The sequence below is a fragment of the Saimiri boliviensis genome, chromosome 1 (assembly GCF_048565385.1).
Source record: "Saimiri boliviensis isolate mSaiBol1 chromosome 1, mSaiBol1.pri, whole genome shotgun sequence".
NCBI lineage: Eukaryota > Metazoa > Chordata > Mammalia > Primates > Cebidae > Saimiri > Saimiri boliviensis.
Window position 1 is genome coordinate 33,117,675 of NC_133449.1, and position 16,904 is coordinate 33,134,578.

At 39.2% G+C, this 16,904-nt stretch overlaps 1 protein-coding gene across 1 annotated transcript in view; it reads left to right on the forward strand.

The window, feature by feature from the left end:
• Positions 1-3,890: 3,890 nt before the first annotated feature.
• Positions 3,891-16,904, forward strand: part of RASGRP3 (RAS guanyl releasing protein 3) — a 133,332-nt gene continuing 120,318 nt past the window's right edge. Inside the window, exon 1 of the mRNA XM_039462919.2 lies at positions 3,891-4,132. The gene's annotated coding sequence lies outside the window, so the exon portion shown is untranslated. The remainder of the gene's footprint in view (positions 4,133-16,904) is intronic.

A 16,904-nucleotide genomic window follows, 5' to 3' on the forward strand; every position in this document is an offset into this window, starting at 1 on the left:
TAAAAGACTGCAAGAAGGTATCAGCTGGAACTTTGGTCATCTGAGGCTCGACTGGGGAAGGATCTGCTTCCAAGCTCATGTGTTTTTTTGTTTTGTTTTGTTTTGTTTTTTTATTTTTTTTTATTGCATTTTAGGTTTGGGGGTACATGTGAAGAACATGCAAGATTGTGGCATAGGTACACACGTGGCAGTGTGATTTGCTGCCTTCCTCCCCATCATCTATATCTGGCATTTCTCCCCATGCTATCTTTCCCCAACTCCCCACCCCCTCATGTTTTTACTGGCAACAGTCAGTTTCTTACAGGCTGTCAAACTGATGACTTCAGTTTCTTGCTGGCTGTTGGAGGGAAGCGACCCTCAGTTCCTTACCATGTGATCTTCTCCCTAGGTAGCTGGCTTCTTCAATGCCAGCAAGGAAGACAGAGGTTTTCTTGATCATTCTGAACGCTCAGTTATTTTTAATTTGCTTCATCAAATCAACATGAATTTGCACTCCATAATTTGTTAGAATGGTAATGCTGATGTTTTGTGTTCACCTTGCCAAACTTAATATAAACTCAGTTGTATAATTATGTGTCAGGGGATCATGGAGTATATTGATCCCATTGTGAATTCAAACTAATCTACTGTATAAGCAAGGAACCTGTATAGACTATTATTTCAGTCATCAACTTACTGCTTGGCTTTTTACTAGACTGCAGTGACTGCCAAAACAATAAAGTTTAATTGTTGTTGGATAGATCGGTTCCACTGCCCTGCTCTCTTCCCTCCTTTCTTCCCTCCCTCCTTCCAAATACTGCACACAGTCAGGTAATATTTAGGCGTGGGTGCTCTCGGCACCCATGGCAGTCTCCCTTTGCCTTCAGATGTGTGCCGTGAGGTGTCTCTCCTATAGCTGGCTCAGCCAGACATGGATTAGCTGGGTCACTGCTTCATAGTCAAAACAGAGGTGCTCTGTTTTGTTTCCTGTGTATTTTACTTCCGGTGATGGTTTTGCTGCTTCTTTGCCTCCACCAGTAATTAGCTTCACAACCTTAGAGTTGAGTCCAAAGGCGTTTCCCAAAGGAACACAGAACTAGCAGAAACAATGAACTGACTGTCCATTTCTCAGAATCAATAGGAAAACTTTTACCACGACACCAAGTAGAATTTCCTCTAGTTATTATGACATCAAATTTTAACTTCAACAAAACTGAACGAACTCTAGACTTTATTATTGGGGAGTCTCAATTTGTCTTTGTTGTTTTGTTGTTGTTGTTGTTGTTGCACAAAAACTCGTCCTGTTTTATTTTAGGTGCATGGCAGAGTGACGGAATACCAATAGAAACCAAAGCCAAGTGTGGGGAAGGCAGTCTGGTTTAGATTTTCTAACTGAACTTTACCAAGGCTGGGCTTCTCTTGGGAGACATTGTGCACTGTTTTATTTGTGCCAAGATTTTTGTAATTTGCAAGGTAACTTTAACATTATGTTTACTGAGAATCCGTCTATATAAACTAATGAATACAAATCAACTTTAATTAAATGAATGGAAAAGCTTTGTTTCTATCCTACAAAGTCTTCAGATCTTTCAAAGAGTTAGTAACTCTTACATTTTATTTTTGAGATGTAGAAGTCCTTCCTAACTTTCAACTACTTTTTCATTATTCCTGCTGTGATTGAGAGACCCATCCTTAACCTGTGTTCTTTTGAGTGGTTATTCTAGCAGTTTTGATTTATTTTCATTAGTATGATACAACAATTCAAGTCAAAGGAACACAGTTCATAGGCCACAATTTGATCATAATCTAGAGCTTCTGCACTTTGGGGACAAAGATAAGCTATTATTAAAAATACCCGTGAGACATAAAGGCTTAGATACACAAATGCATCCATCTCAGTTGAGCAATAATATGCACTCTTTTTAACTTTTTCTTTGAGGGCTTTTGCTTAGGTTTCCTCTAGATTGTCTATTTTGAAAACTTTTTAAGTGACTTCAGTTAAAAAAAAAAAGTATTTTCCTCCATTGACAGAATCGAAACAATTGAAAAATGTCATACATCATCTTTCCTAACAAGGCCTTTGACTTTTCCCCACTCTGCCTTTTGAGAGAGTCTGTCATTAATTTCAGATTAAGAATACAGAGCCTTGCTGTTCCTGCAGACGTTTTAATGATTCATTTCTAGAGATGGGCAATACAGGGAGTTCTGTGAGGTTGTTCTTTTTGACAAGTAAAATATTTCCCCACAAAAATAGAAGGAAGGTTTCCAGAGGACAATGAAAGAAGCCTGGTAAATGTACTTGGAGTTTCTTAGAAGCATTCATTCTTCTCACATGGGAGCACAGTTTGCTCCCAAAAACATATTACCCCATTGCCAGCCATTTTCTTGCCAAAGTCAACTCATGTACTTTCTAGCTCTTGCAATACACTGCAGCTGTTATATCCTGACCACCATGGACTTCCTTCTTCTTTTCTGCTGTTACAAGGAAGTCATTCACCTCTCTTTTTTCTTTCTCTCTCTTTTTTCTTTCTCCCCCTCTCTTTGTCTCTCTTTCTCTCTGAAGAAACCTTTTCCTCCCAATCTGTACTTAGGATGTGGACACCCCTACTTTTTTCTTACCAGGTCTGGCTTGAGCTCATTGTTCAACCTATCGCTTCTATTACACAGGGCCTAGTATGAAAGCCAAGTGTGGACAAGGAAATGCCTGGATCTCCAAACGATAATCAAATCACTGAACAAAAATAGGGGCTGGGACATTTTATTTCCATTAGAAACTTCCTTTCTTCACTGTTTACTTTGGTTTTGTCTTATTTCAGACAACTTATAATTTTCAGATATACGTGTTGGTAAAACTTTGAATTTATCTATGTGCATGATGACTATTCACAACGTGGGAGTGCTGTTGCCGCTCTCTTAAATATCATCCTTTTATTCTTTCCGCTGCTTTTGCCTCACGTTAGGGAGCTTCTCCAAGTAATTGGGAAATTAGTGTGTCTTCTTAACACCAGATCTAAAAACTCTTCTAGTCATCCAGATGGAAGTTACCAGCATAAAAAGCATTTAAATTATTTTCTGATTCTTACATTAAAAAAAAATCTGTCTGAAATTCCTTTTTGAAGGGATACTAATAAACATACACACAAAGAAATTCCTCTTTAGTGCGCATCAGAATCACCTGAAATTCATCACCTGAGCCCCAGCCCCAGGGATTCTGATCCAGGGCTACTGATGCTACTTGTCCTTGGACCATTTGTGCTGCTTCTCAAAGTGTTACCCCACGTAAAGAGCAGCTGTTGACCAATAGTAAGTGGAGAATGACACAATGAGAGAGGAAGGTGACAGATAAATAGATGACTGTTAGTTAATAAATAAATAAATACACAGACATCTAATAGAATCACGTGAAGGACCTTAAGTAATACCAGTTTTAAAAATTGTCTCTAAAATCAATGTTTTCAAAGCATGACATATACAGTATAATATTTGAAAGACCAAAAGAAATGTATGTCACAAACTAAACTGCCCCTTTATTCCAGACCCACATTCCCACTTTGTAGAATCAACCATATTTAAGTATCTATAAGATATGACATCTTCAAGTAAAACTTGAGACTATAGGAAATTAAAATGTTGACTATGGTGCATAGACCAAAGCCGAATTATTTGAGGCCAAATTTTCTTTTGTGTATTTGTTGGTATTCATTTAAAAGAAACACGCAGGCACTCATACACCTAGGACTGCTTTCTGAAATCAAATACATTTCCTGCCTTCTTTCCTCAGTACTCTTACAACCAGCCTATTTATAGCCCAGGAAAGGAAAAAGCTGCCCTGGAGGCAGGAAAACTAAGTTGGGAAAGAATAGGAGGAAGTCTGCCTGCTATTTAGCCAAACAACCTTTAATTCATTGAGCTCAAAGCTTAGCGGCTTCAATGTTGCTATTAGGCGTAAACAGCTTGCAAATTTCAGTTTTTTTTTCTTTCTCCACTTTTGAACTGGATTTGGGCAATGGAGATGATGACAGCATTTTAGAAGAGAGAACAGGAATTCTAGGTGTTTCGGCACATTGAAGAGAAACTTGCTAGAGGTGATGAAGCATAAAGAAAAAGATGATTCACTAAAGGGATGAGCTTTATGGCAGTTCTGCAAATTAAGGTAAGTGTCCTTTAAAATTCTATCTGTTGTTGTGTCTTAATGCATTTCAGAAACTATGGATATTAGCCAGAGACAATGGATACAATTTGAGGTCAGATTCTCATGTAACTCTTCAATATGCTTTGCTTTTATCTCTGAAGAAATGTAGAAATCTGCCTCAGTTATGACACCTTCAGTTTTTACAATAAATAATATATATATATATTTTTCAAAATTTTTATTATTATTTTTTATTATACTTTAGGTTCTTGGGTACATGTGCGGATCATGCGAGATTGTTGCATAGGTATACACATGGCAATGTGGTTTGCTGCCTCCATCCCCCCGTCACCTACATCTGGCATTTCTCCCCGTGTTATCCCTCCCTGACCTCCCCACCCCCAACTGCTGTCCCTCCCTTGGCACCCTCCCAACAGACCCCAGTGTGTTATGTTCCCTTCCCTGTGTCCATGTGTTCTCATTTGTTCAATACCTGCCTGTGAGTGAGAACATGCAGTGTTTGATTTTCTGTTCTTGTGTCAGTTTGCTGAGAATGATGGTTTCCAGATTCATCCATGTCCCTACAAAGGATATGAACTCATCGTTTTTTATGGTTGCATAGTATTCCATGGTGTATATGTGCCACATTTTCCTTGTCCAGTCTATCATCAATGAGCATTTGGGTTGGTTCCAGGTCTTTGCTATTGTAAACAGTGTCACTATGAACATACATGTGCATGTGTCTTTATAATAGAATAATTTAAAATCCTTTGGGTATATACCCAGCAATGGGATTGCTGGGTGAAATGGAATTTCTATTTCTAGGTCCTTGAGGAAGCAGTTTTTCACAATGGTTGAACTAGTTTACACTCCCACCAACAGTGTAAAAGTGTTCCTGTCTCTCCACATCCTCTCCAGCATCTGTTGTCTCCAGATTTTTTAATGATCGCCATCCTAACTGCTGGTTTTGATTTGCATTTCTCTAATAATCAGTGAAGATGAGCATTTTTTCGTTTGTGGGCCTCATATATGTCTTCTTTTGAAAAGTATTCATGTTCTCCCACTTTTGGACAGATTTGTTTGTTTTTTTCTTGTAAATCTGTTTTTTTTTTTTTTTGAGACGAAGTTTCGCTCTTGTTACCCAGGCTGGAGTGCAATGGCGCGATCTCGGCTCACCGCAACCTCTGCCTCCTGGGTTCAGGCAGTTCTCCTGCCTCAGCCTCCTGAGTAGCTGGGATTACAGGCACGTGCCACCATGCCCAGCTAATTTTTTGTATTTTTAGTAGAGACGGAGTTTCACCATGTTGACCAGGATGGTCTCGATCTTTCGACCTCGAGATCCACCTGCCTTGGCCTCCCAAAGTGCTGGGATTACAGGCTTGAGCCACCGCGCCCGGCCGTAAATCTGTTTTAGTTCTTTGTAGATTCTGAATATTAGCCCTTTGTCAGATGGGTAGATTGCAAAAATTTTTTCCCATTTGGTTGGTTCCCAGTTCACTCTTATGATTATTTCTTTTGCTGTACAGAAGCTCTGGAGTTTAATTATGTCCCATTTGTCTATTTTGGCTTCTGTTGCCATTGCTTTTGCTGTTTTGGTTGTGAAGTCCTTGTCTATGCCTGTGTTCTGAATGGTTTTGTCTAGGTTTTCTTCTAGGGTTTTTATGGTGCTAGGTCTTACGTTTAAGTCTTTAATCCATCTGGAGTTAATTTTAGTGTAAGGTGGCAGGAAGGGGTCCAGTTTCTGCTTTCTGCACACTGCTAGCCAGTTTCCCCAGTATCATTTATTAAATAGGGAATCCTTTCCCCATTGCTTGTTTTTGTCAGGTTTGTCAAAAATCAGATTGTTGTAGGTGTGTGGCATTGCCTCTAAGGCCTCTGTTCTGTTCCATTGGTCTACGTCTCTGTTCTGGTACCAGTACCATGCTGTTTTGATTACTGTAGCTTTGTACTATAGTTTGAAATCAGGTAGCATGATGCTTTCGGCTGTGTTCTTTTTGCTTAGGATTGTCTTGGCTATGCAGGCTCTCTTTTGGTTCAATATGAAGTTAAACGTGTTTTTTTCCAGTTCTGTGAAGAAGGTCATTGGTAGCATTGAATCTATAAATTACTTTGGGCAGTATGGCCATTTTCACGATATTGATTCTTCCTAACCATGAGCATGAAATGTTTCTCCATTTGTTTGTCTCCTCTCTTATTTCATTGAGCAGTAGTTTGTAGTTCTCCTTGAAGAGGTCTTTTACATCCTTTGTTAGTTGTATTCCTAGGTATTTTATTCTCTTTGTAACAATTGTGAATGGGAGTTCACTCATTATTTGGTTCTCTGTTGGTCTGTTATTGGTGTACAGGAATGCTTGTGATTTCTGCACATTGATTTTGTATCCTGAGACTTTGCTGTAGTTGCTTATCAGTTTAAGGAGATTTTGGGCTGAGATGATAGGGTCTTTTAAATATACAATCATGTTGTCTGCAAGTAGAGACAATTTGACTTCCTCCTTTCCTAAATGAATACCCTTTATTTCTTTTTCTTGCCTGATTGCTCTGGCTAGAACTTCCAATACTATATTGAATAGGAGTGGTGAGAGAGGGCATCCTTGTCTAGTGCCTGATTTGAAAGGAAACGCTTCCAGTTTTTGCCCATTTGGTATGATATCGACTGTAGGTTTTTCATAAATAGCTTTTATTATTTTGAGATATGTTCCTTCAATACCTAGTTTATTGAGAGTTTCTAGCATAAAGGGCTGTTGAATTTTGTTGAAGGCCTTCTCTGTATCTATTGAGATAATTATGTGGCTTTTGTCTTTGGTTCTGTTTATGTGGTGAATTACGTTTATAGACTTGCGTATGTTGAACCAGCCTTGCATCCCCAGGATGAAGCCTACTTGATCGTGATGGATGAGCTTTTTGATGTGCTGTTGCAATCAGTTTGCCAGTATTTTATTGAAGATTTTTGCATCTATGTTTATAATGGATATTGGCCTAAAGTTTTCTTTTCTTGTTGAGTCTCTGCTGGGTTTTGGTATCAGGATGATGCTGGTCTCATAAAATGATTTGGGAAGGATTTCCTGTTTTTGAATTGTTTGGAATAGTTTCAGAAGGAATGGTACCAGCTCCTCTTTGCACACCTGGTAGAATTCAGCTGTGAACCCGTCTGGACCTGGACTTTTTTTGGTTGGTAGGCTATTAATTGCTGCCTCAACTTCAGCCCTTGCTATTGGTCTGTTCAAAGTTTCAACTTCTTCCTGGTTTAGGTTTGGGAGGGTGCAAGTGTCCAGGAATTTATCAGTTTCTTCCAGGTTTACTGGTTTATGTCCATAGAGTTGTTTATAGTAATCTCTGATTGTAGTTTGTATTTCTGTCGAGTAAGTGGTGATATCCCCTTTATCATTTTTTATTGCATCTATTTGATTTTTCTCTCTTTTCTTTTTTATTAATCTGGCTCGTGGTCTATTTTGTTGATCTTTTCCAAAAACCAGCTCCTGGATTCATTGATTTTTGGAAGGATTTTTTGTGTCTCTATTTCCTAAAGTTCTGCTCTAATCTTAGTTATTTCTTGTCTTCTGCTAGCTATTGAGTTTTTTTTTTTTAAAACTCTTGCTCCTCTAGCTCTTTCAAAATTGATGATAGTGTCAATTTTAGATTTTTCCTCACTTCTCTGGTGGGCATTTATTGCTGTAAATTTCCCTCTAGACACTGCTTTCAGTGTGTCCCAGAAATTCTGGTACATTGTCTCTTCATTCTTGTTGGTTTCAAAGAACATCTTTATTTCCGCCTTCATTTCATTGTTTATCTAGTCAACTTTCAGGAGCCAGTTTTTCAGTTTCCATGAAGTTGTGCGGTTCTGAGTTAGTTTCTTAATTCTGAGTTCTAATTTGATTGCACTGTGGTCTGAGAGATGGTTTGTTAGGATTTCCATTATTTTGCCTTTGCTGAGAAGTGATTTACTTCCAATTATGTGGTCAGTTTTAGAGTAGGTGCCATGTGATGCTGAGAAGAATGTATATGTTGTGGATTTGGAGTGGAGAGTTCTGTAGATGTTTATTAGGTCCGCTTGGGCCAGATCTGAGTTCAAGTCCTGGATATCCTTGTTAATTTTCTTTCTTGTTGATCTGCCTAATATTGACAGTGGAGTGTTAAAGCCTCCCACAATTATTGTATGGGAGTCTGTCTCTTTGTAGGTTGTTAAGAACTTGCTTTATATACCTGGGTGCTCCTGTATGAGGTGCATATATATTTAGGATCATTAGGTCTTCTTAATGCATTGATCCTTTTACCATTAAGTAATGTCCTTCTTTGTCTCTTTTGATCTTTCTTGGTTTAAAGTCCATTTTATCAGACACTGTGATTGCAACTCCTACTTTTTTTGCTCTCCATTTACTTGATAAATCTTCCTCCATGCCTTTACTTTTAGCCCATATGTGTCCTTGCATGTGAGATGGGTTTCTGGAATACAGCATACTGATGGGTTCTGGCTTTTTATCCAATTTGCCAGTCTGTGTCTTTCCATTTACATTTAAGGTTAATATTGTTATGTGTGAATTTGATCCTGCCATTTTGATGCTAGCTGGATGTTTTGCCCTTTGTTGACACATTTTTTTCATTGTGTCAATGCTCTTTACCATTTGGTATGTTTTTGGAGTGACTGGTTCTGGTTGTTACTTTCCTTGTTTAGTACTTCTTTCAGGAGCTCTAGTAAGGCAGGCCTGGTGGTGATGAAATCTCTGAGCCATTGCTTGTCCATAAAAGGTTTTGTTTCTCCTTCACTTATGAAGCTTAGTCTGGCTGGATATGAAATTCTAGATTGAAAGTTCTTTCCTTTAAGGATGTTGAATATTGGCTCCCACTCTCTTCTGGCTTGTAGGGTTTCTGCTGAGAGATCCACTTGAGTCTGGTGGCCTTCCCTTTGTGGGTTACCCGACCTTTCTCTCTGGCTTCCCTTAGCATTTTTTCCTTCATTTCCACCCTAGAGAATCTGATGATTATGTGCCTTGGGGTTCCTCTCTTGAAGAATATATTTGTGGTATCCTCTGTATTTCCTGGACTTGAATGTTGGCCTGCCTTGCTGGGTTGGGGAAGTTCTCCTGGATATTATTCTGAAGATTGTTTTTCAGCTTGAATTTATTCTCTCCGTCACATTCAGGTATACCTATCAAAGGTCGATTAGGTCTTTTCACATAATCCCATATTTCTTGGATGCTTTGCTCATTTCTTTTCACTCTTCTTTTCTAATCTTGCCTTCTTGTTTTATTTCATTGAGGTGATCTTCAATCTCTGATATCCTTTCTTCTGCTTGGTCAATTCAGCTAATGAAACTTGTGTATGCTTCACAAAGTTCTTCTGCTGGGTTTTTCAGCTCCATCAAGTTGTTTATATTCTTCTCTAAGCTGTTTATTCTAGTTAGCTTCTCATCTAACCTTTTTTCTAGGTTCTTAGTTTCTTTGCATTGTGTTAGCACATGTTCTTTTAGCTCTGAGAAGTTTGTTATTACTCACCTTCTGAAGCCTGCTTCTGTCAGTTCATCAGATTCATTCTCCATCCATCTTTGGTCGCCAGCTGCTGAGGAGCTGTGATCTCTTGGAGGAGGAGAGGCGTTCTCGTTTTTGGTGTTTTCATCCTTTTTGTGCTGGTTTCTTCCCATTTTAGTGGCTTTATCTACCTATGGTCTTTGTAGTTGGTGACTTTCAGATGGGGTCTCTGAGCAGACATCCTTTTTGTTGATTTTGAAGCTATTTCTTTCTGCTTCTTAGTTTTCCTTGTAATGGTCAGGCCCCTCTGCTGCAGGACTGCTGGAGGTCCACTCCAGACCCTGCTTTCCTGGGGATCACCTGTGGGGGCTGCAGAACAGCAATGGTTGCCACCGGTTTCTTCCTCTGCTGTCCTCATCCCAGAAGGGTACACACCTGATGTCGGCCTGAGCTCTCCTTTATGAGGTGTCTCTTTGGGTATACAGGGGTCAGGGAGTTACTTGAGGAGACAGTCCGTCCCTTATAGGAGCTCAAGTGCTGTGCTGGGAGCTCCATTGTTCCATGCAGAGCTGCTGGGCGGGTACCTTTAAGTTTGCTAAGGCTGAACTCATAACTGCCTCTTTTCCAAGGTGCTCTGTCCTAGGAAGGTCGGCTTTATTTATAAGTTCCTGTCATGCTGCTGCCTTTTTCCATAGATGCCTTGCCCTGCACAGAGTAGTCTAGTTACAGTCTGCCAGCAGAAGTGTTGCTGAGCTGCTGCAGGCTCTGCCCAGCTGCTGTGTGAACTGCCTCAGTAGTGGCAGACTGGACTGCCTCTCCCCTCACTGAGCTGGACCATCCTGGGTCCAGCTGCACTTGCTGCAAAACTCTCAATCCAGAATATTTCAGATTGATTGTTTTGTGGGGGTGGTACCCACCGAGCCAGATCCGCCTGGCTCCCTGTCTCAGGCCCCTCGCTTTCAGTTGAATGGGCGGCTCTGTCTCCCAGGTGTTCCAGGCATCAGTGGAAACGGCCACCCAGACTTGTGTGAGTTTCTGTGTGCTGATGCAGCACCAGCTGAAATCGCCACTCTGAAAACTCCTGGCGCTTTTCAGCCCAGGAATCTCCTGGTCTACGGGCAGTGAAACTTGTTTGGAAATGGGGTGAGCACTCACCCTCTGTGCTGTTCTCGCTGGGAACTGTGCTCCGGAGCTATTCCTATTTGACCGTCTCAGATCATGATCCGCAATAAATATTTTTTTAAATTTTATTTTGAAAAAATATTTAACATGCACACAAAATTAATAATAAAAATTTATTTTTAAAGATACATATATTTTTTAAATTTTTGTTTCTTGACAATAACTTTATGAACTTTCTTCAGTTTCATTGTTATCAGGCATTTAGGTAGCATAAATAATTTCATTGATGATCACCTTTAAAATATATATATTTGATATTTGTCTACTTGTCTGCCCTTTTCAAATTGCCAATTAATAATCCACCTACAATTTCTTTGATCAATACTAGTTTAGAATACCTTTATTAAATAGGACTTCAAGCAGAAATGGACAATTGTATAAAAGTTATTTCAACTAAAATTTAAAATTTGTATAAAATTAAGCAAAGATAAAAAAATTTTAATACAGGTTTTTTTTCTTGAACATTCATTTTTCAGGCAATGGAAAATCGTCTAGCACCACAAAAAACAGCACTGAATAGTTTCCAGTGATAGAAAGTGTTCATAGTAATTCTTATTTAAATTATTATTTCAAAATATTCGTTCATTATATTTTGAGTGCCTTGAAAAATGTCACTCGGTTTGGAAATGGTAAGGTCGAATCCAAGAACAGTTGATGCTGCCCACAAAAACTTGGAAAGCTCCTAGGGACATTCCAAGTTCTTTTAACATTCCTTGCCATTAAGCAAACACATTTGTTTAAGTGATGAGCCACATTTGCATCCACTGCTGATAATAACCACATTTCTGTCTTGGAGTAACTTGATTGATGTTACCACAATGACTAACAAAGGAATAAGGTTCTGGTGGATTATTGAAAAGGAAGAGTAGAAGGAAATGTGTTGCTGTTATTTCACCCTATCCCTGTTTGAGACTGGGATGTTTAGAATCTGTCCCAAGAAGATAGCAAAGCTGGAAGCCAGAAAAGCAGAGCCAGCCAGAACCTACGCAGGAGGCCAGGACTCGGCTCTGGCTTGGTGTGGATCCCACTGGGCATCTTCTTTTCTGGGAGAATTTAATGGTTATTTTTTACTGATTAGAAAATTATAATTCCATGGAAACTGTTAGAAAGTGTACTATGTTTGAATAGAAAGAGCATGATTTCTTAGTTGAACTTAAGTGGTTAGAAAAAAAAAGAGAGGGAAATGAAATTAACCTGAATAATGTGATAGATCTGAAGAAACAAACCCTCAGCATTTATCTTCAGAACATTCCAGTACTGTGAAGTTAGTTTTGAGTCCACTTTAGGTCTTCCACAGAGTGAACGCTAAGGTGACTTAATTAATTGCTACTCCACGTGGCCCTAATGACAGCAATGTTGCTTATAGCAATCCTGATTTCTGATCATGTTGAACTCATTTCCCTTAGAGTTTCAAAACAACGTTCACATTTGACACGTTCACGTGTTTATGTTATGAGAACAAAAATGTTTTAATTGTATGTAAGGTTTAAGAAATACAAAATTATGACTTAGATATACTATTCCAAGAATATACTTTTTCACTTGTAAGAGACTGATTGCTGGTCATTGGTTTCCAGATGATTGTAGATTGATAAATGTACTCATGAAATGACAGGTATTTAAAATACAGTTCTTAGAAATTGCCTAATAGTTCTACAGGAATGTTTTGATGTATCTACAAGCTGCTGAGAACATTTTAAGTTAGAGTTCTCTAATTTTGACAAAACTTATATTTTTTTTGCTTTTCTATAAATTAGATAGAAACGTATTGCCTCCTTTCCAGAGTAACTCCTACAATCACTATGTGTTTACAGTTTACGTAATAGAGCCAACCCTCGTCTTCACATTAAATACAAGTAAAATCAGGTTACTGAAGAGACCACGTGAAGCAGCAAGAAATTTAGATTTCATTAAATACAATCTGCAGCTTGGGGGAGGTGCTGAAGAGGGGTGTGGGGAGAAGCGTGCCAAGGTCGGCTTCTTCAGATGGGAAACGACACCCATCTGCCCTCTGGCCTGATGCTGGATGGAAGAGAGGGGGTGTTGCGTGTTGATTCTTGTGTATTTTACAGGCACCTTCAATTCAGACAATTGGCTTTTGGAGATGACCTTTCTGCTAATGTTTCATCTATATTACAGTTTTACAAGTAGCGCCACACCATGAAAGCCTATTAACTTTTCTAACTTATAATTTCTATCCTTGATAAACTCAGTGTTTAAGTTGGAAAAAGGGAAATACATAGGACACAAGGCATCCTATATGTGGAGCCAAATTAATGACGTAGGTAATGAGTACCACCTAAGGAAGACCTGATCCGGATGGGCTTCATGCAGCTCTGAGGCTGAGCTGGGCCTTGGAGAGCGGGAGGACATCTGATAGATACACAGGGAGACAAGGGCATCTAAGATAAGAATGGAGCTGTGAGCATGAGCAGAGGCAGGAATGGACTTGCGGCACCCAAAGAATAGGGTTACCAGATAAAATACAGGATGTCCAGTTCAATGTGAATTTCAAATAAACAACCAACACTGGTTTAGTATAAGCGTGCCCTACTCCACGACCGTATGAGACCTAGTGCGTGGGACCTACTTATACGAAAATATTACTTGTTGTTTATTGGAAATTCACACTTAGCTGGTGGCCCTGCATTCTTATTTCCTAAATCTGGCAACTCTTCAAGAGAACCGAGAGTCAGCCAGCTTGACAACAACAGGGAATGAGCCTAGTGAGCAAGAAGGAAGTGCCTGGAGGAGGATGGGTTCAGGCTGTGGCGGGACTGCGATGCTGGACTAAGGAGTCAAGAATGTAAAGACACCAGGAGCCAGTGACAGTTTCTGAAAAGGGAAACGGCATGGATAAGATCTACCTATTGGAGGCAGAACTTGCTGGGGCAGAAATCAGGGCACCGAGGCCTGGGTTCTGATGAAAACAAAGAAGCCAAATGGAGACACATTTGAGAACAAATTGACCTGTTCTGTAAACTCATTGAGTATGGTTATAGGAAGAGAGAATGTGTTCAAGAGGATGTTATGTTTTATGACTCCATTCAAAGAAATGGCCAAAGAGACAGCAGCAGATCAGGGAGTTAGAGGGTTGAGGACTTTGGTTTCAAACATATGAAATTTGAGGGAATGATGGAATAGTCAGATAGAAACAGTAAGTGAACAGCTGGGAACGGAAAGCAGTTTAGGCGGGAAATGAGAACTGGAAATAAAAACAGCCAACATTTATTGAGCACTTACTCTATGTCAAGCCTTTTACTTGCATTATCTTTTTTTGTTTCTGCAACCAACTGTCAGCAGGTTCCATTGCCAGCCGCATTTTGTAGTTGAGAAAAGCGCGGTTAGAGAGGTTAAGTAACGTGTCCATGATCAATCACATCATTGGTGAGAGGCAATGGAAAATGGAACCACTGTGTGTAGGAAGCCAAAGCCCTCATAACTGCCGACTCCTTTACAGAACATTGAGCATCTGGCCCTAGATTCACTTTCTCCATCTGCAAAGAGCCAAGGGCGCCAATTGCTCATGCTAGAAGCCGTTTTTTAACCAGGGTCCAGGTCTTCTATGGTTCCTGACTTTGGTGGCCCTTGTAGAATTCTCCATCTTTTGGTTACTGTCTCTGAGAAAATGGACATGATTTATACCCAGAGGTTTTCCTTATTTATTAATCTTCTAAATTGTTTTTCCCCTTAGTGGCTCATTTAAAATTTCCCCTTGGTTGTCAGGTGAAATAAAGATTATAATGAAGAATCTATAACCTCATATAGTGCCTTTTTGGGTGACATGGGTGGCTAAAATATACTTACTTTACAAAAATCCCTAATACAATACAATTTTATTAACTTTCATCCTGAAGTTGGACATTAGATCTACAAACTAGTCTTTTTTTTTTTTTTCAAGACAGGGTCTCCTGTCACCCAGGCTGGAGTACAGTGGCACACTCTCAGCTCATTGCAGTCTCCACTTCCAGGGTTCAAGTGATCCTCAGCGTCAGCCTCCTGAATAGCTAGGACTACAGGAACGCGCCACTGCACCCACTAAATTTGTACTTTTTAGTAGAGACGGGGTTTCGCCATGTTGGCCAAGCTGGCCTTGAACTCCTGACCTCAAGTGATTCACCTGCCTCGGCCTCCCAAAGTGCTGGGATTATAGGTGTAAACCATGTGAACCAACCTCCAAACGTGTTCTTTAGTGTCTGCTATTTTGTATCCTTTGACCTGTATGTCCTCATTTCCCTTTCCCCCCTACTCCCACCCTTAGTGACCACTATTTCATTCTGTATCTCTGTATCTGAGGGTTTAAAAATATTCCACATATAAATGAGATCGTGCAATTTTTTAAAAAAAGGTCATGCCTAAGAGAAAAATCAGACTAGCGTGTCAACCTCCTTTCCTTGTCCCTGGCTGCCCTCTAGTGGCAATACCAGATAACAACGTTCAGCGCAGAGACCGCAGAGCCAGGCCCTAGAAGCAAGCTCCTTAGGAACTTCTAAACAGCATAATCAAGAGTTTACAAAATCGCCACAGAATCATCTGTGGGCTCTTAAATGGGTTGAAGGCTAGTTGTGCTAGGAAATTCTGGAAAAGGGCTTCATGGAATTACCTACAGCCTTACAGATGGTTGACCTGAAAGGCATTTTGAATAGACCAGTTTTAGATTTATCTTAAACTTTCTAATTATTAAAAGTATTTCACCTGTTTACCATTTTAGGCAGGCACATATATCATGTTTGGCTACTAAACTTTCAATGCACATACATGCCTTTATTGTTACGATATCCTAGACCTTTGATTCTAAATATTTACTTCAAAATATGCAATATAATTTTTAGTAAAAAGCAAACAGTCTATCTTTTAGGGATCCATTCTTAAGAACATCATAAATTCAGACAATAATGTATGTAAAAGAATCTTTATTTATTACAACAGATACATTTTGTAACCTAAATTTAAAGGGAATTATTAAATAATATTCCACAATATGAAATTTTACACAGCCATTAAATTACATTATAATATTTGATGGCATTGGCAACTGCTCATTGTAAATGTTGAGTGAACATTTATACTTACATTCAGTGAAGGTAAGAAGTCTGCAAAATTATATATACGCTGTGACCCCATTTGCTTAAAATATATATATGTACATATGAAAACTAAGACTAAAAAGTCATACACCAAATGTTAACCATAGAGATTTCTGGTTGGTGGGGTAATGGTGATTTTGATTTTCTGCTTTGTCTACTCCAGTCTAATAATGTACTACTTTTATAATCGGAAACAAAATCCAGTATGTTTTCAAAAAGTGCAGAAGTAAGTCTCTGTTCTGATTTCTTGCTGTCGTGGCTGACAGTATGTTTGTGCTAATTCAGTGCCATTGAAGGCCTCTGCCAGGTAACGGGTTATATCCTGTTTGTGACAGCATAATCCATTGTAATGGAACAGATTATGATGCACTGGCCTGGTCTATGACTTCACTGCATTCATCAGCAACAGGAAACAAAGACATGCACTTTTTTCATAATTGTTTTAGTAATAATTGACAATTGGAGGAAATGAATGTCAAAAAAACAATTATAGGCAGACAAGATGGTCAGCAAATCAAACTGGGAAATGCAGGGGAGCCAGTCTCAGCTTCATTCACGCAGCGATTTCAGAACATTACAAAGATATTATTGTTTTGTTCTCAGTCTTACTCCTGAATCGCTATTGTTTTTTGTTTGTTTGTTTTTGTTTTTTGTTTTTCTTACCAGCAGTTACACAATTCTTTGCTGGCAGCAGTGACCTCCAATGTGTTTTTAATTCGATAATCCAGTAATCCCACATCAGGGATTTGGTGCTGAACTTTTTCTGTTTATTAGTATTTAGGGTCAGTGTGAACACCTCCCTGTGCACATAGCCCGTGAAGTTGCATGGCGATATTTCTGTAACTTTCCTTGCCTCTGAATAACTGCCTGTTGCCCAAACATAGAATCTTACAAGTGTTACTTTCCATTAAATTTATAAATAGCAAATTCATGTTTCTATGTTTTAAATTGTCCCTAGTCTTCATTTTAATAGCAACAGGCAGGAGAATAAAACAAGAAAATATCAAAACAAGTGAATTAATGATTCAAGATCTAGTTTCTATGCCATGAAATGGGCACGAG